Below are 27,401 nucleotides of genomic sequence, written 5' to 3' on the forward strand. Positions count from 1 at the left end.
AAAGTATGTTACGGAATGTTCTCAGAGAGATCTGATTATAGATCGAATACACCGTATACCTAGACCCAAACATCTTGCTGCAGATATACCAAGAGATGTACTGGCATGCATAAATCTTTTCCACATTAAAGAACCACTGATGGAAGTTACTAGGAAGAGAGATGATCCAGCCTCAATTTCGGATGATTTCTGTCTTCACTGACCTATCGGCAGCGACACTGCAAATGTGTAGACAACAGACCCCAATAACGTTGGCGCTCAGGGAAAACCAAATCCTATACAGATGGGGATTCCCAGTCAAGCTACTGGTCAAACGCCAGAATGTTATGCATGTTATTAGATCACTGGAAGAAGGTACGGATATTCTGCGCCGCTGGAATATCGTGGTTAAACACCCAATTAAACCATTGGTAACCCTCCACAGCATCTGATGGAAGAATGGCATAAGATTTCTCGACACAAGACTACATACCGCTGAAGGTGATAGAGCTCTGTTTATCCAGGTAACCTGAAGATCTTTGGTGCACAGAGCATCCATCTTGATTCAACTTCACTTTGACTTTTTTCCCCCACATACACCTGTTATGCAGCTTTTGCTGTTTTCTTGTTTTTTGTTCTTCAGAGCTGAGTTATTTTTATGTGATCCGACATGATCTTCTCTCTGGAATTGCACAGATAATACTTCTTTGTCAACATTTATATTTCCATGTGATTATTTAGATTGATTACCTATGTAATGTGCATATTTGCATTTCTTTGAATTTTCTTGTGTCTTCACAGTAACCTTCTAGAGGTATTTGGTATAACTGTACATGTATTTTGGTGTAGAGGAGGCACTGGTAGTCAGCAGCATGCTCTTACTTTAGGAAATTATTCTTAAACTTGCATCCTTAAATGTTAACGGACTCAACACTCCTCAAAAACACAACTTTATGTGGACGGAGGCTAAATCATTAACTTGTGATGTCTTCTGTGCACAGGAGACACATCTCCTCTCCAAGGACTCCCATCGTATCAAGTGTCACACTTTTCCACATATCTTTCAATCTCACTATAAGACCAAGACCAGGGGTGTTCTGATGGCTATTAGGAACTCTGTAGCTTTTCAACAAATCCGTTTACGTGTTGACCCCAATGGCTGATATATTTTGCTGGTCTGCTTAATTAACAACGTAAAATATACTTTGGTAACATTATATGCACCTAATACACGTCAAATGCATTTCTTCCACAAAATGTTTAGGATCATTGATAAATATAGAGAGGGTAAGCTGATAATATGTGGGGATTACAACATGGTAATGAACACATCTCTGGACTCTACCTCTAGTAGCAGACTCGACCAATCCTCCTTACGGACGTTGGTTTGGAATAGAGAGTTATATGATAGTTGGAGGATTCATCATGGTACGGAGAGGGATTTTTCCGTTTTTTCAAGTCCGCACAATTGGTACTCTAGAATTAACATGTTTCTCATAGATAAAGATCTTTTACTTCTCATGGAAAATTCTACCATAGAAGTTATTAAATGGTCTGACCATGCTGCCATAACTCTAACATTAAAAGAACATAATAATTCTAATCCCACCTTTATGTGGAGATGTAATCCGTTTCTACTGTCCCACTCCAAATATAAACAGGAAATAATTGGCGATCTTGAAGAATACTTTGCGACTAATGACACAGGAGAGATACATATCAATTAGCTTTGGAAAGCTCATAAAGCGTTTATAAGGGGATCCTTGATACGTATGGGTCATATTGTCAAGAAACTACGTCTAAAAACCATCACAAAACTTGATGGTTGATATTGCTAATCAATTCAAGGATTTCTATGAATCTTTATATAACATAAACCGGGATCCATTCACGTCAAAACCAACTATAAATGACATCCAAACCTTTCTGGACAACATCCCTTTATCTAAATTAACGCCTAGTCAATTGCATACTCTAAAGTGACAGAAGTAACTGACATCCTACGCTCATTACCACCAGATAAGTCGCCAGGTAGAGATGGTCTCACCAACGCTTATTATAAAACATTCCATGAAATCCTCTCCCCATACTTATGTAGATTTTTTTCTTACCGCTCAATCCTCGGGATCCTTTCCTAAAGAAAATCAAGAAGCGTTGATAATTACTTTACCGAAACCAGGAAAGTCGGCTGACCAACACCAAAACTTTAGGCCAATTTCCTTATTAAGTATTGATCTGAAAATCTATGTCAAATTAATAGTGAATCGACTGGCCCCTATTTTGCCCCATCTGATAGCGGATGACCAGACTGGCTTCATTAGGGGGAGACAGGGATCAGACAATACCAGACGGGTAGTAGGTTTGCTGAACCATATCGAGAAGAAACACATCTCATCCGTGTTGTTAGCTATGGACACGGAGAAGGCGTTTGACCGCATTTCTTGGTTGTACGCCTTCTCTACTCTTAAACATATGGGGTTTTCAGGCACTATAGTGTCGGCTATACATGCTTTGTATTCTGAACCTTCGGCAAAAGTTTATACAAATGGGGTGTTTTCTGAAGAGTTTGGAATTTCCAATGGTACTACACAGGGCTGCCCCTTGTCACCCCTCATATTTGTGTTGTCTATGGAACCTTTAGCCCAACTTCTTAGATTACATACAGCTGTGCAGGGCATAAAAATAGGATCAAAGACGCATATTATCTACTTATATGCTGATGACGTAATATTGTCTCTGTCTAACCCAGAGACTTCTCTGGAAGCTGCTATGGACTGTATGTCGCAATTTGGTCACGTCTCCCTTTTAAAACTGAACACACAAAAGTCTCAGATCCTTTCCCTGCATCTCTCGGTCTCATCTTTACATTTTCTCCAATCTAAATACCCATTTGTATAGAATAAGACAAAAATCACCTATTTGGGCCTTACTTTGACGGATAACCATAAAGCTTTATTTGGGGCTAACTATATCCCTCTCATACAGGTGATTCAGGATGAGACCGATAGAATGATTAAAGTAGAGGTTTCATGGTTGGGTAGAATTGCTGCGTTTAAGATGTTTCTCCTACCAAAGCTATTATATTTATTTTGAACTCTCCCTATAACAATTCCCAAATCTTATTTTTATCGCATTCAACTTATTTTGATGAACTTTATTTGGGCAAAGAAGAAATCAAGAGTTGCATCTCACATACTCATCAAAGATCAAAAATCAGGGGGCCTGGGAGTACCTAGTATATTTGGGTATTATGTTGCTTCTGTAGCAGCTCAAGCGAGGTCGTGGTGGAAGGATGACAACTCGAAACATTGGGTACACATTGAATCATCCTATTTGGGCTCCGGAGGTTTGAGATCCCTCCTTTTCTTACCATTTTGGGATATACGACTCCCAGTTGAGATTTCCCCCCCTTACTATAGCCACCTTGACATGTTGGACATACTTACATTTACATGCGTCAAAATGCTTACCAATATGTAGGTCTTATCTTCCACTAGATTTTTTTGGAGCTATCTATACCTAGCCTGAACCTTCAGTGTTGGAAAACACGAGGATTGGTTACATGCGACCAACTTTTTCATGACAATCAATTGTTGAGATTTGCACACTAAATGACATCCTTTGCTATCCCTCAGTGGGTGTTGTTTACATACATTAGGATTAAACATTTTATACATAGTCATGCAGATCTCAATTTCCGGGGCAATCTCTAGTTACTGAATGGTTTTAACGCTGGGAAGAAGGGCTTAAAATATCTTTATAACTCCATTTCCTCTCATTCGGAGTTCCAGAAAACTGGTCCGATTGTTCGTTGGGAACAGGACTTGGGGAAAACTTTCTCAGATCATCAATGGACTTCAGCCTTTAAATAGATACATACCTCACTTAGATGTGTTTCATATGTAGAAGCTGTCACCAAAACATTTTTTCGATGGTGCTATACGCCAGATTGTCTACATACAATGTTTCCAAATGCCTCTTCATTATGCTGGTGGAATTGGGGTAATAGGGGTTCTCTCATACATGTTTTATGGGAGTGTCCTCTTATTAATAAATACTGGTCTGAGGTAATTACTCTAATGTCTGACATATTTTCTATGGAAGTCGTGCCTAGCCCACAGTTGATTCTACTATTTTTGGAAATAGATAGTGCACCTGTTGTTCATAGGAGGTTATTTTGTAAGATCCTAGTTATGGCAAAATTGGTTCTAACACGTTACTGGAAGCAAGTGGAAATCCCACCACTTTCCGAATTAATTTTGGTAATAAACACATCCTATGTATACGAAAAAGCCATTGCATTTGGTAATTTCTCGATTTCATCTTTTGAGAAATATTCGATAGCTTGGACAAATTGTAATCTTTGCTCAGGGAGGTAATAAATAAAGCCCAGTTGGGCCAGATTTAGATAATTTTTCGGATTATTACTACTGTTGTTTTTGTTTGTTGTTTGTGTAATTTACTACATGCTTGCATTGTTATCATATGTACTTCATAATCCTATTTAATGCGTAGGGTATGGTCTTGTTCAGAATATACTTTGAGACTGCTTTACTACTTGTATTCTTTTGAACCTGCCAATATCTTGTGATAATGCTGATTTTGCTGACATTTTGTTTTGTTTATGTGAAACTTTAATAAAAATTATTTGAACGAAGAATCCTTTTCACGGACATTTATTTTCTATGTGAACTCGGCTTACAAGTACAATATACGCCTCCAGAATGACATCTAAACTTCCTCCATTAACAGTGCCATCAGATTGACCCAATAAAGAGTGGCAGCACACTACCCCCATAAACTATGCGTTGGCACAGTTTTATTTTCCAAAAATTTGTGTTGTTTAATATCATAATATAACTTTATAAGGGTCGAAGCTCTTTTTTTAAAATTATTATTATTTAGAATAATCTCTGTGATTGCCTTCACACAGCCATATAATTTAATGATAAAATTCAAAGCTATGAAACCTTTGAAAGGCAATTTTTTAAAATACAAATGTCAGTCATTGTGATTAGTGCAACATTCTAAATAGTTTTTATTAAAAATTAGTTTGACTTTTTTAGTTACAGCTTCTCTTTATTCTCTATACAGAGCAGCTATTTTGTTCGCTATGACCTGAATCCGTCAGTCCCGCAGACCTGACAGGTTCAGTGGCAGAAGGTCCTGCGTGTCTCTGAGGCTTCGTTCACATCTGCGCTAGGGTCCCATTCCGACGTTCCGTCTGAGCTTTCCGTCGGAACGGGACCCAGACGAACACAAACGGAAACCAAAGGTTTCCGTTTCCATCACCATTGATTTCAATGGTGACGGATCTGGTGCCAATGGTTTCCGTTTGTCTCAGTTGTGCAAGGGTTCCGTCGTTTTGACGGAATGAATAGTGTAGTCAACTTTGGTTTCCTTTTGTGTCAGTCAGGGTCCCGTTCAGACGGAAAGCTCCTACGGAGCGTCGGAACAGTGCCCTAGCGCAGATGTGAACGAAGTCTTACACGCAGGATCCACCTATAATCTATCACATCTAAGTTATGAACTTAGATGTGACGGATAACAGGTGGATTCTGCGGACCTGACAGGTACAGGATTTAACGAATTATACAGCTGCTGTGTATAGAGAATACAGAGCGTCTGTATCTCAATAAGTAAAACACATTTTCAATAAAAACTATTTAGAAAGTTGCACCAATCACACTGACTGACATTTTTATTTTTAAAAAATTGCCTTTTAAAGGTGTACATAGCCTTTAAAGGGCTTTTCTCTTGTAGTCATTATTTCCTATTAGAGCATATGCTCTATGAGCCAGGACAGAGATGCTCAGTCTATAAGGATGGCCATTCATCATGGGTGACTGCTGCAGGTAAAATGTCTATCTGTACTACAGAACGTATTGAAAAGCTAGACTAACATTGTGTAGATCTTCGCCAACTAGAAAGCTCCCCAGCTGTATTTCTGCAGAGTGAAGGGTTCCTACATACCACTGCACATTGTGGTTGATATACGTACATTTGGATGGAACATAATACTACAGTTACCCAATGCATATTGATGCATCAAAGTAAGGTCCTGACGCTGGCCAGGGGCCGCTGTGACCCTTATAGCTACGACTCTGGTCGTAGCTATTGTTCATGAGGAAGTCCCAAGCAGCGGATCACACTCTATGGGATGGAGGTGCAAACCAAAAAAACAACTTATTTTCCACTCTAAAAGATTTTAGGATTTTCATTATCATGTGGAAGGCTCCTGAAAAAAAAAAAAAAAGGGTCTGATTCCTCTGACTGCCAGGGACACTCTCCTGCTGGCACTATTAATGGGTATATTCTGAATGCTGTTATGGGGCATAGCCACAATCACTATGTGGCAACTATGTCATAATTTCACAGCAAAGACTTCAAATTTCACCCAAAACAGGGCTTTGTCTTGGTCAGACTCTTCTTAAGGGTCGATATACATGGCATTGTCACATGCATGAACCCTGTACGCCAGCACAAATATGCCTCCCATGGCACAATAATTTGTTTTTTTACTGATTCATAAGAAAACAATTTTTTATAATGAGTATCATGTTATTGATCACAGATTTGTAATATGGCAGTAAGCATGTGGCCTAACTGTGTGATGGCGTTTTGCTCCAGTACACCTATGTATTTGTATGTACATTTTTGTTGTACGTGTGCTACAGTGGCAGATTAAGTAGACCATAGGCCTTGGGATGTACCCCAAACTTGGGCCCCCCTTCCTCACCGCCGCTCTGCCGTGTCTATAGTGAACAACACCTTTCTGTGTAAGAATTGACAAATGGGTGTTACGATTCCCCTTGTCAAAGGGCTGTGTCCCTACATACTGACAGTCTCCAACCATCGCTGACAGTATCACACTTCCTCTTGACAATGGGAATGGTAACACACATTTGTCTGTTAGTCCTTGGTACAAAAAAATATGTAGAATACAAGGATTTCCTACAACAGACATGTGAGGAGAGGGGACAGATCCCCTATAGAACCAGTGACGCACTGATGATGTCTTCTCTGATGGGAGTCGTTTTCTTCTCCATCTGACGCAGACCGTTATGGCGACGTCTCCTGATGAGACATCTTTGCCCATCACTTCTGCAGCCATTTCCAGCTCCTATAGAAACACACAAATTTAGACACCAAGGCTCAGGACCATACATTAAAGGGGTTGTCCGGGCACAGACCGTTTTTTATACTGATAACCTATCGATGTGCCCGGACAACCCCTTTTACTCAGTGTTAAGGATCTGCCAGGCACAGCTTCTGTATCCACGCCCATAGGTAATCAGTCTGCACCTGCTTCTATGTCTGTGAGACTGACTCCATCTTCCACCACTCAGGATGGCAGGCTTAGGAGTGGGAGAGCCTATCACAGCCTGGCCAGACGGAGCTAGCTCCCGCCCTCTGTCTATTTATACCTGCCTTTCCTGTTCCTCCTTGCTTGTGATTCTTCTCTGTTGGTTTCCTGGCCCTGCTGCAGCTTCTTGAACTACTTGTCCCTGCTTCGTATTGACCCTGGCTTACTGACTACTCTTCTGCTCTGCGTTTGGTACCTCGTACACTCTTGGTTTGACTCGGCTTGTTCACTACTCTCCTGCTCTGCGTTTGGTACCTCGTACACTCCTGGTTTGACTCGGCTTGTTCACTACTCTCCTGCTCTGCGTTTGGTACCTCGTACACTCCTGGTTTGACTCGGCTTGTTCACTACTCTCCTGCTCTGCGTTTGGCACCTCGTACTCTCCTGGTTTGACTCGGCTCATTTACTACTCTTGTTGCTCACGGTGTTGCCGTGGGCAACTGCCCCGTTTCCCTTTGTTCTGTGTTTCCTTGTCTGTTGTCTGTCGTGCACTTACTGAGTGTAGGGACCGTCGCCCAGTTGTACCCCGTCGCCTAGGGCGGGTCATTGCAAGTAGGCAGGGACTGAGTGGCGGGTAGATTAGGGCTCACTTGTCTGTTTCCCTATCCCTGTCATTACACTCAGACTAATAAATTTGGACCCCAGACTAGATCATAAAATACATACAGACCCAGACCTTCTAAACTATTGCAGTCCCCAGACCAGACCCCCCTAAACAAATACAGACCCCAGAACAAGCACCCTAAATAAATACAGACCTTAGACAGGACCCCTAAATACAGACCCCAGACCCGACCCTCTACACTAATAATGACCCCAAACCTGACTCCCTTAATACAGACCCCAGACCAGTCCCCCTAAACTAATACAGACCCCTAAAGAAAGACCCCTAAACTAATACAGACCCAAGACCAGGCCACCTAAATACAGACCCCATAAACTAATACAGACCCCAGACCCCTTAAATACAGACCCCAGACCTCAAACTAATACAGACCCCCTAAATACAGACCCCAGACTTGACCCCCTACACTAATAATGACCCAGACCTGACTCCCTTAAGTAATACAGACCAAAGACCAAACTCCCTAATCTAATACAGACCCCAGACCAGACCCCTAAATACAGACCCCTAAATAAAGACCCCTAAACTAATACAGACCCTAGAACAGGCCCCCTAAATACAGACCCCATAAACTAATACAGACCCCACATGTCAAACTAATACAGACCCCCTAAATACAGACCCCAGACCCCTTAAGCTAACATAGCCCCCTAAAGATACAGACCATAAACCCCTTAAACTGATACAGACCTCAGACCCCCTAAATACAGACCCCAGATGCCTTAAACTAATACAGACACCAAACTTCCTAAATACAGACCAGACCCCCTAAATACAGTCCCCAAACCAGACCACTATATACAGGGGGGTCTATATGTGGGGATGTGGGCCACTATATACAGGTGGGTCTATATGTGGGGCACTACCTACAGAGGGGTTCTATATGTGGGGATGTGGGGTACTATCTACAGGGGGGTCTATATGTGGGGATGTGGGGCACTATATACAGGGGGAGCTATATGTGGGACATTATATACAGGGGTGGGCTATATGTAGAGCACTATCTATAGGGGAGTTATTTGTAGGGCAATATCTATAGGGGTGGGCTATATGTGGAACACTATATACAGGGGTGGGTTATCTGTGGGGCACTAGCTACAGGGGGGCTATATAGAGGGCACTGTCTACAGGGGTGGGCTATATGTGGGACACTATATACAGAGGGAGCTATATGTGAGGTACTATCTACAGAGGTGGGCTATATGTGGAGCACTATCTATAGGGGGAGCTATTTGTAGGGCACTATCTACAGGTGTGGGCTATATGTGTGACACTATATACAGGGGTTGGTTACCTGTGGGGCACTATCTACAGGGAGCTATATGTAGGGCACTGTCTACAGGGGTGGGCTGTATGTGGAGCACTATCTAACTGGGAAGCAATATGTAGGGCAGCACGGTGGCTCAGTGGTTAGCACTATTGCCTTGCAGCTCTGGAGTCCATATATGGGCACTATCTACAAAGGGCTGTATGTGGGGCACTATCTACAGGGGCTTCTATGGGGGTCACTATCTACAGGGGGCTATGGGGGCACTATCTACAGGTGGCACGGTGTGTGTGTGGGACACAGTGTATAGTACTATTATAATCAGGGACACAGTATATGGCGCTATTATAGTTAGTGGTGCAGTGTATGGTGCTTTATTATATTTAGAGGTGTTGAGAATTTTTACTTCGTTTACAGGTGCAGAAATGTTTTAAAAGTGAGAAGCTAAGACATCTGAGCGGAAAAACTTCAGAAATGGGTCGTGGCCGGAAGAAATCCATCATAGAGGTCTGGACGGGAGGGAGAAAAAAAGAACTAGAATCTGAGACGTCACCGGTGAGTCACTTGATGTAAATGTTTATTCTGCCTCTAATCAGTAGTGTAGTCACTGTATGATCTGCAGCGAGATGATGGGTGGTATGATTTTTTTTTGGTGTGATACAGCATCTCCCAGCATATCCTTACTATCGTTCGGGCAATGCTGGGAGCTGTACTTTTACGCTGTAAAAACCTATACGGCAGGGGTTGCACTAAATTGAGTCGTATTTGTTCTGGTGTTGTATATATGTACTGAGCTTGGTTCTGGGGCTGTATATATGTACTGAGCTTTGTTCTGATGCTGTATTTAAGTACTGAGCTTTGTTCTGGTGCTGTATATATGTACTGAGCTTGGTTCGGGGATGTATATATGTACTAAGCATTGTTCTGGCTTTGTATATATGTACTGAGCTTGGTTCTTGGGATGTATATATGTACTGAGCTTTGTTCTGGTGCTGTATTTATGTACTGAGGTTGGTTCTAGTATTGTATATATGTACTGAGCTTTGTTCTGGTGCTGTATTTATGTACTGAGGTTGGTTCTAGTATTGTATATATGTACTGAGCTTGGTTGTGGAGCTGTATTCATGTACTGAGCTTGGTTCTAGTGCTGTATTTATATACTGTGCTTGGTTCTGGGAATGTATATATGTATGAGCTTGGTTCTGGTGCTGTAAATATGTCAGAGCTTGGTTCTCGTGCTGTATATATGTACTGAGCTCGGTTCTGGGGATGTATATATGTATGATCTTGGTTCTGGAGATGTAATTATATAGAATATATTTATAATAACAAATTTGCAGGGCAGATGGATTTGTTCTCAATTCATTGTATATTTCATGGGAACCTGTCTGGTAGTTTTAACCCCTTGAACCGCCACCATGCGGTAATACATGACCTGACAATATTTCCAAATGTCTGTTTTTTTCAGATGCAGCAAAATCTTTAAAATCCACTTTAAAACGGCGCACACTATATGCTAATTACTCATTAAAGGGTCATGGGGCGGTGCCACTATCCTGAAGAGTCACATAGTCCTGCCTCCAAACCTAACTTTCCATATTTGATTGACATCCCCCTTGCTGATACAACTTGCTCGGATCGCCATTGCCTATTGGCACTACACCCAAGGGGGGTCTGTGTTGCACTATACACCAGGGGGGGCTGTGTGGCACTATACACAAGGGGGAGCTGAGTGGCACTATGCACAAGAAGAGCTGTGTGGCACTATACACAAGGGGGAGCTGTGTGGCCCTATACACAAGGCGGGGCTGTTTGGCACTATATACAAGGGGGAGCTGTGTGACACTATACACATGGGGGAGCTGTGTGGCACTATATACAAGGGGCTGTGTGGCACTACTAAGGGGGGGGGGGGGGCTCTGTGGCAGTATCTGTGGCTCTATCTACAGGGGGCTGTGTGTAGCACAATCTACAGGGGTCTGTGTGTGGCACTATCTACTAAGAGGGGGGCTGTGTGGCACTATATACAAGGGAGGGGAGCTGTGTGGCACTGTATACAGGGGGAGCTGTATAGTGCTATATACAGGGGGGCTTTATGGCGATATCTACAATGGGGAGGTGGGGGTGCTATCTACAAGTGGGGTGTGACACTGTCTATAGGCGGGGCTTCATAGCACTGTCTACAGGGGGGCTGTATGGCACATTCTACAGGGGGCACTATCTATAAGGGGGGCTGCTTGTGGCACCTGGGGAGGCCCAGTCAAGGGTTTGCTATGGGGTCCTAGTTACGCCCCGGCATGCGGTCATCTGACCAGCAGGTCTCTAAGCAGTAATAAGAGCTTCAGAGATGAGGTCATGTGACCTTATGTCTAAAGGTCCTTTTGCAGGACATATACAATGCCGTTTCGTCACGTTTTTTGCCACGATTCGCGGCAAAGTCGCGGCAAAACTACATTGTACTTTGGGCGGCCATGGACCCCCCGGGAGCCTCAGGCCACGGGCGGCCGCCCAAAACGCCCTATGATGATCCGTCATTGATGTGCTGCCCCATTGCATTTTTACCATTTTCAATGTGAGGAATTCTCTCATATTCGACAATAAAGTACTATTCTATTGACTCCTGAGCTGCGTAACTAAAGATTGAAACCTTGCCGAACTGACTTGTTGGACATTTATAGATTTCTTCAAATATCAGAGGTCATGGTAGAACAGACTTCCATATTATATGAAGTTTTTCCTCTACTTATTAAGGGTGATGTGTGGCAGTTATTGAATGATACTCATTCTTATTACAGCTTTGTATTAATTCATTATGCCGTTCTCACGCACATTTGCTTTTCATAGAAATTATCTCAAAATTGGCTATAAAAACGATTTGCATGTGACTGCACGAGATGAAATGTCCTGCTGATTTTAATTTCTGTTATCATATATTTTGATATTGTTTTATTTAGGAAAAATACCATTTATCCATAAAGAAGCCTTACAACATAGTTTCAATGAATAAAATGTTATGTCTGTGCATAACATGATTGTGAGTTATTACTTTTGTGAGGGCTCCCCCTAGAGGCAAGATGCCTTTATTATTATGTCCACTTATAGAATGTGTGTCTCATCTGGACATCCAAGTAATTCACACAGGAGACATGAATGTCTGTAAAATATCCTGTCAACAATATATTTTTATTTGGTAGAAAGTGATATCTTATATAAGTTACATAGCTGTCAAGACCGTGGCCTTATAACAGACACAAGTCATGAGATAAAATTGTACCGGCATTTAACTAAGGGCACATTCACACATGCTGGCTGAGTTCACAGAGGGCGGATACGCTGCGTAAGAGCACGCAGCGTATCCGCCCTGTGCGCAGCAGGAAATTTTGGGCAAAAAAAACGTTGCAGGAACTGCAGCACTTAGCCGGGATTGGCTGCAGCAGCGGTCACTTAGGATGGAGAGTCATCCCAAGAGTTTGGCCCTCTGACTTAGGGTGGATTTACACGAGCGTGTGCATTTTGCACGCGCAAAAGGCACTTAACAGCTCCGTGTGTCATCACCATATGATGCGTGGCTGCGTGATTTTCACGCAGCCGCCATCATTATGACACTCTGTTTGTATGTTTGTAAACAGAAAAGCACGTGGTGCTTTTCTGTTTTCAATCATACTTGTTACTGCTGTTGCGCGAATCACGCGCGTCCCACGGAAATGCTTCCGTGTGGTGCGCGTGATTTTCACGCACCCATTGATTTCAATGAGGACAAAAAGAAGATGAGGCAGCACTACCAAATATTTGGATAGAGATCCTTTTATTCCACGTGTGTGCAACGTTTCAGCTCGGTGTGAGCCTTTCTCAAGCATGCTGTAGAAAGGCTCACACCGAGCTGAAACGTTGCACACACGTGGAATAAAAGGATCTCTATCCAAATATTTGGTAGTGCTGCCTCATCTTCTTTTTGTCCTGATTGAGGGGTCACTCTTGGACTGTGACCTAGGAGGCATGCACCCGCCTTAGAAATATTATCCTGTGCTGCTGATTTGCATCCATCCATTGATTTCAATGGGTGCGTGATGCGGGAACAGCGCAGAAATATAGGACATGTCGTGTGTTTCACGCAGCGGACACACGCTGCGGGAAAATCACGGACTGTCTGCACGGCCCCATAGGCTAACATAGGTCTGTGCGAGGCACGTGAAAATCACGCGCGTTGCACGGACGTATTACATGTTCGTGTAAATCCGCCCTAAATCGAGGCCAGCCTCTTGGGATGATGTTTCATCCCATGTGACCACTGCTACAGCCTCTAATTGGCCGCAGCGGTCACATAGTATGAAACGTCATCCCAGAAGTCCGGCCTGAAGAAAGAAACACAGACTCCTGGGTAAGTATAAGATTTTTTTTTTTCTTAATTCCGTTTTTTGTGGCAGAATCACTGGGAACACGCCGCAAAAAAACACAACAATTAAATGGGGAAAAACCTGCAACAAATAAGCAGCGTTTACACAAATACAATTGACATGCTGCTGAATAAAATTGCGCGCCACAGGTCAATTTCTGAGCGTCTTTTACGCTCAGTATTTACGCAGGATGAGATTTGTTTTATATCATGCACTTTTCTGCTACTGTATTTGCTGCCATCCACAGTACTTACGCAACGTGTGTTTGTAGCAGATTTGTAGCTATTTGTAGCAGATTTTTGCTGCAGATTTGTTGCACAAAGATCCATTAAAATCCTTGACTGTATACTTCGATTGTTGTATTTGATTTTTTCAGGAATAGAAATCTAGGAGCGGTGACTAAGGGGTATCTCTCTACAGAGTCCTTTCACTCTGGAAATTAGTGGTGGTCTGAGATCACAGACAATATGCTCACAACAACACTGCTGTACCCACTAATCCTGACAGCTCCATTAAAAGACTGATACCTGTTTTTTTTTTTTATTAGTGTGGCCTGACCCAGCATTCCTTTTCACTGTGCTTGGGCCAAGGGGTTTTCCCAGAATCATAAATGAACACCTATCCACAGGATAGGTAAAAATTTTCTCATCGCTGGGACCCCCACTGCTGGGACCCCGCACTGATCGTGAGAACGGCAGGTCGCAAATCCCCAGATTCTTCTCACTGCACCTCCCGCAGTGAGGAAGAGCTTAAATGGAGTGGCGGTCGAGCATGTGCCCATCTCTCCATTCACTGTCTATGAGAATGACAGAGCCGTATGCTGTACTTGGCTGTTTCTGTTATTATCCCAGACTTTGAATGGAGCGGCAGTGCGCATGCTCGACCACTGCTTCATTCATGCTCCTCCTAACTGCGGTCGAGCAGTAAGGAGGAACGGGGGTTCGGGACACCCATTCTCACGATCAGTGGGGCTCCCTATGAATAGAAAATTATCCCCTATCCTGTGGATACGAGATAATTTATGATTTTCATAAAACTCCTTTGCACTAACCCCCTCTTTTTTTGTAAATTCTGTCGTTTTTTTTAGATACAGGTATATGTTGGATACCTGGGGGGAGTTTGAGTAGTGGGCGCAGAGCTCTGAGAGGCTGTTACCCACATCCTCGGTCATCTGAAATGAATGTACGGTACAATTAGCATTTCCAGAGGAGTCTTGTCAGTCGTCGTCCCTTCTCCATCCAATGGTTTACAGCACCTGCTATCCAAACTCCCCAGTATTTAAAGTGCCCCTGTCTCAGGACAGCAGCAGTTAAGATAGTTTTAATACTTCAGTAACATTTTCTATGGTGGAGATTTATCACAGGATATTATACCTTTCCCTTCAGTAAATATCAATGTGCTGCATGCAGAAGGAGACAATGGAAAGTTCCTACTGGGAACATGTAATCTTCTACAATTTCAGGACCACACAAATGTTCTCGTGTAAGGGGGGCCTTAACCTAAACCATCAAAAACATTTGGGATTAACTGCAAGCCAGACCTTCTTTCTCCAACATCACTGCTTAACTCTACTAATACTCTTGTGGTTGGCTGGATGGATGGGAATCTCTACAGCCATTATCGAAAATATAGTAATAAGCATTCCTAGAAGAGTTGGCAGCAAATTAGGAGGGCAACTACATATTAAAGGAACACTACAGGAGAACCTGATAAAAAAGTTTTATCCCTAGTGCAGGGTCTGAGGTGGCGGTGCATGACACAGAAGAAAAAAACAAAGAAAGAATCCATGTATCATGCACCGCCCCTCTGGACCTTCATTAAGCATGACACAGTGTATCAATTTTGTCTAGAGTGTTCCTTTAATACCTATGGTTATGGAATAATATAGCTAACAAGCATATATAGTTGCAATGGGCAAATGTCCACTTACAATACTTATGGCAATGTAGTCTATATACACAGTCGAGTCACATTATTATGCCCACCATCTAATATCCAGAGTAACCACCGTGTGAAGCACGGACAGCAGCTAGACGGGCTGCAAGTAACTCAATAAGGTGCTGGTGGGTTAACTCAGATATCTGGAGTAGAGATGAGCGAACCGGGACAACCGAACCCGGTTTCGGTCCGAACATCGGGAAAAGTTCGGTTTGCAGCGAATCCGAACTTCACCGGGTTCGGCCGAACACGTTTTGACCGAACCCGGTTTAAAATATTATACAAATCGGCAGCCACTTGTCTCTATCAATCACTGATAGAGAAAAGAGGCTGCTGATTAAAAATAAAATAAAAAGCATTTCATACGTACCCGGTCGTTGTCTTGGTGACGAGTCCCTCTTCTTCCTCCAGTCCGACCTTCTTTCCTGACGCGGCAGCCTGTGATTGGCTGCAGAGGCCGCTGCAGCCTGTTATTGGCTGCAGAGGCCGCGGCAGCCTGTGATTGGCTGCAGCGGTCACATGGGCTGTAACGTCATCCAGGAATGTCGGGCCGGATGTCGAGAGGGAAGCGTCACCAAGGCAACGGCCGGGAGACCGGACTGGAGGAAGCAGAAAGTTCTCGGTAAGTATGAACGTCTTTTTTTTTTACAGGTTACTCTATATTCTGATCGGAATTCACTGTCCAGGGTGCTGAAACAGTTACTGCCGATCAGTTAACTCTTTCAGCACCCTGGACAGTGACTATTTACTGACGTCGCCTAGCAACGCTGCCGTAATGACGGGTGCACACATGTAGCCACCCGTCATTACGGGGCCTCATGCACACGACCGTAAAAACACCCGTTATTACGGGTCGTAATTACGACCCGAAATAGCGGGCCCATAGACTTCTGTTAGCCACGGGTACCTTCCCGTTTTCTCACGGGAAGGTGCCCATGTCGTTAAAAAGATAGAACATGTTCTATTTTTTTATTTTACGGGCCGTGCTGCTATACTTTATAATGGGAGCACGGCTCGGAAAAACGACCGGCCGCTCGTGGCCGGCCGTGCCCGGCCGTGCTCATCTCCTGAAATACTCTGTGCTGCATTAAACTCTGTGGACAGGTCAGGATCCTGTTTCTTTTAAACGCTGCTGGGGAACCCGCTGGATCCACTATATAAGGCTGCGCTACAGTGCTTGGGAATAAGTGACTGGGGCAGAAGAGGATGGAGGCGCAGCCTTATATAGTGGATCGAGCGGGTTCCCCAGCAGCATTTAAAAGAAACAGGATCCTGACCTGTCCACAGAGTTTAAGGCAGCACAGAGTATTTCAGGAGATGAGCGTGCGGATCTTGTGCGGGGTGGTGACTTGCCAATCATGTGAAGGTGTTATTGAGGACAGGAGTGGAGGAGACGTAACAGACTGAGAGCTACGTAATGGTAAGAGCAGAGTTCACAGCAGCACAGAATATTTCAGGAGAGGAGCGTGTGATTGGCTGCAGAGGCCGCTGCAGCCTGTGATTGGCTGCAGAGGCCGCGGCAGCCTGTGATTGGCTGCAGAGGCCGCAGCAGCCTGTGATTGGCTGCAGAGGCCGCGGCAGCCTGTGATTTACTGCAGACTCCGTGGCAGCCTGTGATTGGCTGCAGAGGCGGTCACGTGACGTGCGTGACCGCCACTACAGCCTGTGATTGGCTGCAGTGAGCGGCGACATGGATGAAACGTCATCGCTGGAGGCCGGACAGGAGGAATGTAAGTATGAACGTATTTTTTTTATTTTTTATTACATTAAAATTTTATTTTCCGCGTGCCGAGCATGGTACTGTCAAGGTTGCTGAAAGAGTTAGTGCAGCCCATTAACTCTTTCAGCACCCTGGACAGTACCATGCTCGGCGCACGGAAATTACAGGTTCGGTCAGAACTAGTTCGGTCTGAATCGAACTTTTTCGTAAAATTCGGCGAACTAGCCGAACCAAACTTTTCATAAGTTCGCTCATCTCTAATCTGGAGCCATGCTGACTGCAGTGCATCCCACATTTACTGGAAGGTGCGTGGGGGAGGATCCATAGAGCTAACAAGACGATCGAGGTGGTCCCACAGATGCTCAATTGGGTTCAAGTCTGGCAAATTCGGGGTCCGGGAAGTACTTGGAAGTCTTGGTCGTGCTCTTCCAACCACTGTCGGACATTTCTAGCCATGTGACATGTCGCATTGTTTTGCTGGAAGATTCCATCTGCCCCAGGGAAGACAAACAGCATATATGGGTGGACGTGATCTTCCACATGCATGAGTGGGCCCAGAAAATACCATGAAATAATTCCCCAGACCATAACGCTGCCGGCACCAGCTTGTGATCTTCCAGCAATGGTTGCAGGGTATTTGTTCTCTGATGTTTCTCGCCTGACATGCCAACTTCCATCTGTTCGATGAAGCAGAAAACGTGACTCATCGGAGAAGGCAATCCTTTGCCAATCTTCTGTGGTCCAATTCTGATACTGCCGTGCAAATTGAAGACTTTTTTTCCGATGCACCTTTGTTAGCATGGCAACAACGAGTGATATGTGTTTAGACCGCCTATCGCACAACTTATATACCCACCAAGCCAGCCCACGACACATCACTTCCTTCATGGGCTATGCGATGCCGGCGTCGAAAGTGAGAGGTGGTCATAATAATGTGATTCGACTGTGAATATTGATGGTAATTGTATCCATGTCTACATATATTATGGGATTAAAGTTTTTAACCCTTTCAGGACCGAGCTCATTTTGGCCTTCAGGACCAGCCCCATTTTTTCAAATCTGACATGTGTCAATTTATGTGGTAATAACTTTGGAATGCTTTTGCCTATCCAAGCGATTCTGAGATTGTTTTCTCGTGACATATTGTACTTTATGTCAGTGGAAAAATGTGGTCAATAAATTCATTGCTTATTTGTGAAAAACACCAACATTTAGAGAAAATTTGCAAAAATTATGATTTTTCTAATTTTAAATGTATCTGCTTGTAAAACAGATAGTAACACCACACAAAATAGTTACAATTTCACATATTCCATATGTTTACTTTATATTTGCATCGTTTTTTGAACATTATTTTATTTTTCTAGGACGTTACAAGGCTTAGAACCTTAGCAGCAATTTCTCACATTTTAAAGAAAATTTCAAAAGGCTATTTTTTCAAGGACCAGTTCAGTTCTAAAGTGGCTTTGAGGGACTTATGTACTAGATAGACCCCATAAATCACCCCATATTAAAAACTGCACCCCTCAAAGTATTTAAAACAGCATTCAGAAAGTTTCTTAACCCTTTAGGCGCTTCACAGGAATTAAAGCAAAGTAGAGGTGAAATTGACAATTTTTTTTTTTTGCTGGAATTCATTTGTAATAAAAAAAAATCTGTAACACAGAAGGTTTTACCAGAGAAATGTAACTCAATATATATTGCCCAGATTCTGCAGTTTTTAGAAATATCCCACATGTGACTCTAGTGTGATAATGGACTGAAACACCGGCCTCAGAAGTAAAGGAGCACCTAGTGGATTTTGGGGCCTCCTTTTTTTAGAATGTATTTTAGGCACCATGTCAGGTTTGAAGAGGTCTTGTAGTGCCAAAACAGTACAAATCCCCGAAAAGTGACACGGTTTTGGAAACTACACACCTCAAGGAATTTAACTAGGGGTAAAGTTAGCATCTTGACCCCACAGGTTTTTTTGCTATATTTATTGGAGTTTGTCTGTGAAAGTGAACATCTACTTTTTTCTAAGAAACATAGAAATGTTTAATTTTTACAATTAATAACGGAGAAAAATCATGCCAAAATTTGTAAAGCAATTTGCCCTGATTTCAGCAATATGCCATATGTAGTAATAAACTGCTGTTTGGACACACGGCAGGACTCAGAAGGGAAGGAACAATATTTGGCTTTTGGAGCTCAAATTTAGCTGGAATGGTTTTCGGGTGTCATGTCGCATTTGCAAAGCCCCTGAGCAGGGGCGTAGCTAAAGGCTCATGGGCCCGATGCAAAAATTCTCACTGGCCCCCCCCCCGCAAACTTCTCATCGCTGTCAAAAGGCGGCGCGTAAAAAAGACGCCCGCGTCAAAGAAGTGCCTGTCACTTCTTCAGACGTAAATGGAGCCATTTTCCATGGACTCCATAGAAAAACAGCTCCAATTACGTCCGTAATGGACGCAGCGAAAGACGCCTGCACATGCAATTACGGCTGAAATTACGGTGCTGTTTTCTTCTGAAAACAGCTCCGTAATCTCAGCCGTAACAGACGCTGCCGTGTGAACATACCCTCAGGGCTTAAAATGTTGTGCTCAGTTTGTGCCACTGAAGACAAATACCTCATACAATGTTGAGCGGGTTCTCCCGGATATAAAATATCATATATGTGGACGTAAGCTGGTGTTTGGGCACGCTGTGTGGCTCAGAAGGGAGGGAGCACCATTTTGCTTTTGGAGCGCAGATTTTGCTTGGTAACTGTTCTGTTTGGGGTTTTGCTGGTATTTCAGTTTATAATGTGGGGGCATATGTAATCTGTGAGGAGTACATCAGGACATAATAAGAGGGTATAATAATTCGGTAAATAAATAATCCGCAGATATGTGGCCGATGTCGCACTGATAAATGGCGCCCGATCTTATCCGCTTTTGGACACTGCACAATTTCTGTTGCTATATTCTGAGAGCCAGAACTTTTTTTATTTGTTCTCCACCGGAGCCGTGCGAGGGCTTATTTGTTGCGGAACAATCTGTAATTTTCATTGGTACCATTTTAGGGTACATGTGATTTTTTTTAGCACTTTTTATTAGATTTTTTGGGCAAGCAAAGTGATAAAAAAACATAAATTCTGACAATGTTTCTTGTCTTTTTTTTTTTTACAGTGTTCACCGTGGGCTATAAATGACAGTTTTACTTTATTCTGCGGGTTGATACGATTATGGCGATATCATATGTATATCGTTTTTTTATGTTTTGTGGCGTTTGCGCAATAAAATCACTTTTCGATAAAATTATTTATTTTTTGTGTCACCATATTCTGAGACCCATAACTTTTTATTTTTCAGTCAAAAAAGCTGTGTAAGGGCTTGCTTTTTGCGGGACGGGCTGTAGTTTTTATTGGTACTATTTTGGGGTACATGCGACTTTTTGGTCACTTTTTATTCTATATTTTGGGAGGGTTGATGACCAAAAAAGAGTGATTCGGACATTGTTTTAAAAAAATTTTTTTGCGGTGTTCACCGTGTGGGAAAAATAATATTATAGTTTTATAGATTGGGTTGTTCCGAACGCGGTGATACCAAATATGTGTACTTTTTTTTAACATTTTCATTTTTTTGCTATAATAAAATACTTATTATAGGAAAAAAAGCATTTTTTTTGTTTTTGTAACTTAGAACTTGTTTTTACACTTTTATAAAACATTTTTATTACGTTTTTTTTAACTTTTTACTTGTTTTACCTGAAGACCTGCAGCACTGTTTGCTGCTATAATACATTACACTACCTAGGTAGTGTAACGTATTATAAACTGTCAGTGTGACGCTGAGTGTCACACTGAAAGGAAGCTTATGAGGACCGACCTCCGGCTGGTTCTCATAGGCTGCCGTGCATGGCAGACCCGGAGGCTGTTGTATGGCCTCCGGTTTTGCCTTATAACCGATTGCAGCACCCGCAATCGGTCCTCGGGAAAGTTTGTTGTAGCAACAAACTTTCCAGTTTGTTATAGTAACAAACTTTCCAGTTCGTTGCTACAACAAACTTTCCCTGCAATCACATGACCGGGACCAGAACCGATTAGGTCCCGATCATGTCTCCGGGACCAGAGGCAGGGGATAACAGCGCGATCCAGGTGTCAGCGCTACTCTGAGACACCCAGATCGCGCTTTTGACACCCACCGTGAATTCACGTTGGCGCTGCACAGAGCCCAGCAAGCGCCGACGTGAATTTACTGTGGGCGGTCGGGAAGCGATTAAAGACATTTGGCACCAGTGATTATATTACATTCAGTCATTTTGCCTTGGTAATTTCTTCCACTTTTTTTCACCCAGTTACTGTTACTTTATATGATCCATATTCATACCTGGCTGATAAATGCATATGTGTGTATTTTGTATATGCAGAGTATCTTTGAAAGCTTTATGCACCCACGTTTCACACATTATTTACACACTGCTATAGATGAGAAATTTCTAGTTTCTCATTTCATTTGTGCTGAGCCAACAAATGTCAGTGACACATAAAGTGTAAGGTCACGGTCTGGTGTCCCAGCAGTGCTCAGATGTTTAACTAGTGTTTGCAACTTTTGTCTTTACTAATCTTGTACTCATATGATAAAAGAGCAAATGCTCTTCAGAGCGCAGTTGTGTAGTTTAAGGAACAAGCACAGGATTTTGAAGGGAAATCTTAAATATACAAGAATAGAAGAATGGGATTTTCATGAGCACCTAAAATAAAATAAAACTATAACCACATCCGCAGCAGCCTTCATGGACTAGCATAATCTATAGAATGAGTAGCTTCAATTGCAGTATAGATATCCATGCTGCTACTAGAACCTACCTGATCCTCTAGTAAAGGGTACTTAACCCCTTCGCGCTCAGGTCAGTACTATTACGTCGCGCTAAGTACATCGTTCGTGCTCAGGTCAGTAAGGGTATGTGCACACACACTAATTACGTCCGTAATTGACGGACGTATTTCGGCCGCAAGTCCCGGACCGAACACAGTGCAGGGAGCCGGGCTCCTAGCATCATACTTATGTACGATGCTAGGAGTCCCTGCCTCGCTGCAGGACAACTGTCCCGTAGTGTAATCATGTTTACAGTACGGGACAGTTGTCCTGCAGCGAGGCAGGGACTCCTAGCATCGTACATAACTATGATGCTAGGAGCCCGGCTCCTTGCACTGTGTTCGGTCCGGGACTTGCGGCCGAAATACGTCCGTCAATTACGGACGTAATTAGTGTGTGTGCACATACCCTAATAGTACTGACCTGAGTAAACACGGCGCCATTTAATCCCGGCGCGTGCTTGAGCTGTGATAACTGCTGTTTCTGACAGCACGCTATCACAGCTTAGTGTGCAGGGACCGATCGCGGTGGTCCCCGCCGATTAACCCCTTAGAAGCCGCGTTCAATAGCGATCGCGGCTTCTTAGGGGTTAAGCTGCCATCGCCGGCCTGCTACACGATAGCGGGCCGTGATGGCTACTATGGCAACCAGAATCCTAACAATGGACTCTGGCTACGCCATCGACGGAAGCCTAGTGGGTCCCGACAAAATCAGGACCCACTATGCTTGCTTTCAGCGAACAGCTGACAGCTCTAATACACTGCACTACGTATGTAGTGCAGTGTATTAGAATAGCGATCAGAGCCTCCTGCCCTCATGTCCCCTAGTGGGACAAAGTAAAAAAAAGTGTGAAAAAGTAAAAAAAAGTTGTGTAAAAATAAGAAAATAAAAGATTTAAAAGTAATAAAAGTAAAAGTCCCCCTTTTTCCCTTATCAGTTCTTTATTATTAATAAAAATATATAAATAAACAAATAAACTACACATAATTGGTATCGCCGCGTCCGTAACGTCCTGAACTACAAAACGATGTCGTTATTTATCCCGCGCGGTGAACGCCGTAAGAGAAAATAATAATAAACCGAACCACAATCACAATTGTTTGGTCACTTCACCTCCCAAAAAATGGAATAAAAAGAGATCAAAAAGTCGCATGTACCTAAAAATGGTACTGATCGAAACTACAGTTCGTTACGCAAAAAATAAGTCCTCGCACGACTTTCCTGATGGAAAAATAAAACAGTTCTGACTCTTAGAATAAGGTAACACAAAAAATAAATTATATTTTACAAAATGTATTTTATTATGCAAACGCCATAAGACAAAATAAAACTATAAACATCTGGTATCGCCGTAATCGTATCGCCCCGCAGAATAAAGTGAATATGTCATTTATAGCGCACGGTGAACGCTGTAAAAAATTTTTAATAAAAAACAATAGTAAAATTGCTGTTTTTTTAGTCACCACGCCACCTAAAATTAGAATAAAAACTGATCAAAAAGTCGCATGCACCCCAAGAAAACTACAATGGATTCCTCAAGGTCTCTAGTTTCCAAAAAGGGGTCACTTTTGGGGGGTTTCCACTGTTTTAGTACCACAAGACCTCTTCAAACCGGACATGGTGCCTAATAAATTAAATTAAATTAATTAAATGTCACCTCTACTTTGCTCTAAATTCCTGTGAAACACCTAAAGGGTTAATAAACTTTTTAAATGCTGTTGTGAATACTTTGAGGGGTCTAGTTTCTGAAATGGGGTGTTTGATAAGGGTGTCTAATATATGGGCCCCTCAAAGCAACTTCAGAACTGAACTGTAACCTAAAAAATAAAATAAAAATGAGGCAATACTTCGCTTCTTACATTATACTCATAATGAGCCGTGCCCACCCCGAGATGACCCCAGTTTTGACCGTTTGTATAAACGGAGACCCCTATTAGACCATTTCAGTGCCCGGTTTTCCCAGCATTCACCCCCGAGAAGTGTATTTCTATAGATGAATCCCTGGTACATTTGAAAGGGAGGCTTCAATTCCGCGAGTACCTGCCGGGTAAGAGGGCAAGGTATGGCGTGAAGATGTATAAGCTGTGCGAGAGTGCATCAGGGTATACCTACAAATTTAGGATATATAAAGGGAAGGACACCAGTACTCAGCCCCCAGAATGCCCCCCCTTACTGGGAGTTAATACAAAAATTGTGTGGGATTTGGTGCACCCACTGCTGGACCAGGGTTACCACCTCTACCTGGATAATTTTTATACCAGCGTCCCACTCTTCAACTGCCTCGCTTACAGAAGTCCTGCGGCATGCGGCACTGCTAGAAGAAACCTGAGAGGCCTCCCTAAGACTCTGCTTGGGCAAACACTCAGAAGAGGTGAGAGCAGGGCACAATCTAGCAGCAACATATTGTGTGTCAAGTACAAGACCAGGGAGATGCCACACCAGTACCCATGTACCTGTACGAGGTACCAGTACAGGGACCCCCAAACTAGACTGCATCCTGGACTACAATAGGTACATGGGAGGGGTGGACTTGTCAGATCAAGTCCTGAAGCCTTACAGTACTTCTGGAAGCGGGGCCACAGGCATCGTACCAGGGCAACACTTTTTAGGAGAAGTTCCCCAAACTGGCAAGAAGGGAAAAAGTCAAAAGAGGTGCAGAGTCTGCTATAAGAGGGGGATAAGGAAGGACACAATATATCAATGTGACGTGTGTCCCGAAAAACCAGAGCTCTGTATGAAAGAGTGTTTTAAAATTTATCATCCATCCCTTTATTTTTAATTTACCCCAGTTTTACTCGCTCTGATCCACTTCGCACAGCTTACCCCTCCTCATCTTTCCCCTCTGAGCCCTGCTGTGTGCCCAGGCAGCTGATAACAGCGACATGTAGGGTATTGCCGTACCCGGGAGAGCCAACATTACAGTTTATGAGGTGTATATCTCCGGTGGCGCATGCTGGGCACAATATATCGGACACTGAATTGGCATATATGTATAGAAAATTGCAAATTTCACTCTGCACCAACTGCTGCACATTATCTTTTACACAATACCTGTGGGGTCAAAATGCTCACTACACCTCTAGATGAATGCCTTAAGGGGTGTAGATTTTAAAACAGGGTCACTTCTTGGGGGTTTCAACTGTACTGGTACCTTAGGGGCTTCTGCGTACAAGACTTAGCACCAGAAAAGCTCCAGTAGGCCAAATGGTGGTCCTTTCCTTCTGAGCCCTGCCGTGTGCCCAGGCAGCTAATAACAGCCACATGTAGGTTATTGCCGTACCCGGGAGAGCCCACATTACAGTTTATGGGGTGTATGTCTCCGGTGGCACATGCTGGGCACAATATATCGGACACTGACATGGCATATATATAGAAAATTGCAAATCTCACTCTGCACCATCTGCTGCGCATTATCTTTTCCACAATACCTGTGGGGTCAAAATGCTCACTACACCTCTAGATGAATTCCTTAAGGGGTGTCGTTTTTAAAACGGGGTCACTTCTCGGGGGTTTCAACTGTACTGATACCTCAGGGGCTTCTGCACACACGACTTAGCACCAGAAAATTCCCAGTAGGCCACATGGTGGTCCTTTCCTTCTGAGCCCTCCCATGGGCCCAAACTGCAGTTTATCACCACAAATAGGGTATTGCCACACTCAGGACAAATTGAGCAACAAAATGCGGTATTTTATTCCTTGTGAAAATAAGAAATTTTGAGCCAAAACGACCTCTTATTGGAAACATTTTTTTTTTTTAAATTCACAGCCCAATTCAAATAAATTCTGTGAAAAAACTGTGGGGTCTAAATGGTCACAACACCCATAAATAAATTCTTTGAGGGGTGTAGTTTCCAAAATGGGGTGACTTCTGGTGGGTTTCCATTGCTTTGATACCTTTGGGGCACTGCAAATGCGACATGGCACCCGAAAACCAATCCAGCAAAATCTGGGCTCCAAAGAACACATAGCGCTCCTTTCCTTCTGAGGCCTCCCATGGGCCCAAACGGCAGTTTATCACCACAAATGGGGTATTGCCGCACTCAGGACAAATTGGGCAACAAATTGGGGTATTTTATTCCTTGTGAAAATAAGAAATTTTGAGCCAAAACTACCTCTTATTGGAAAAAATTACATTTTTTTGAATTCACAGCCCAATTCAAATAAATTCTGTGAAAAAACTGTGGAGTCTAAATGGTCACAACACCCATAAATGAATTCCTTGAGAGGTGTAGTTTCCAAAATGGGGTCACTTCTGGTGGGTTTCCATTGCTTTGATACCTTTGGGGCTCTGCAAATGCGACATGGCACCCAAAAACCAATCCAGCAAAATCTGGGCTCCAAAGAACACATAGCGCTCCTTTCCTTCTAATACCTCCCATGGGCCCAAACGGCAGTTTATGGCCACAAATAGGGTATTGCCGCACTCAGGACAAATTTGGCAACAAAATGGGGTATTTTATTCGTTGTGAAAATAAGACATTTTGAGCCAAAACTACATCTTATTGGAAAAAAGTTTTTTTTTTTAAATTCACAGCCCAATTCAAATAAGTTCTGTGAAAAAACTGTGGGGTCTAAATGGTCACAACACCCATAAATAAATTCCTTGAGGGGTTTTGTTTCCAAAATTGGTCACTTTTGGTGGGTTTCCATTGCTTTGATACCTCTGAGGCTCTGCAAATGCGACATGGTACCCGAAAACCAATCCAGCAAAATCTGGACTCCTAAGAACACATAGCGCTCCTTTCCTTCTGAGGCCTCCCATGGGCCCAAACAGCAGTTTATCACCACAAATGGGGTATTGCCGCACTCAGGACAAATTGGGCAACAAAATGGGGCATTTTGTTCACTATGAAAATAAGAAATTCTGATCAAAAATGACATCTTATTGGAAAAATTGTCATTCTTTTAATTTCACAGCCCAATTCAAATACGCGCTGTGAAAAAACTACGGGGTCAAAATGGTAACAATAACCATAAATTAATTCCTTGAGGGGTGCAGTTTCCAAAATGGGGTCAGTTTTGGGGGATTCCTACTGTTTTGGCACCTCAACACCTCTCCAAACCTGGCATGCTGCCTAAAATATATTCTAATAAAAAAGAAGCACCAAAATGCACTAGGTGCTTCTTTGCTTCTGGGGCTTGTGTTTTAGTCCACGAGCGCACTAGAGCCACATGTGGGACATTTCTAAAAACTGAAGAATCTGGACAATACACATTTAGTTGTGTTTCTCTGGTAAAACCTTCTTTGTTACAGAAAAAAAATAGAATAAAATTGAA

Source organism: Rhinoderma darwinii, chromosome 3 (genome assembly GCF_050947455.1).
Source record: "Rhinoderma darwinii isolate aRhiDar2 chromosome 3, aRhiDar2.hap1, whole genome shotgun sequence".
In the NCBI taxonomy this organism is placed as follows: Eukaryota; Metazoa; Chordata; class Amphibia; order Anura; family Rhinodermatidae; genus Rhinoderma; species Rhinoderma darwinii.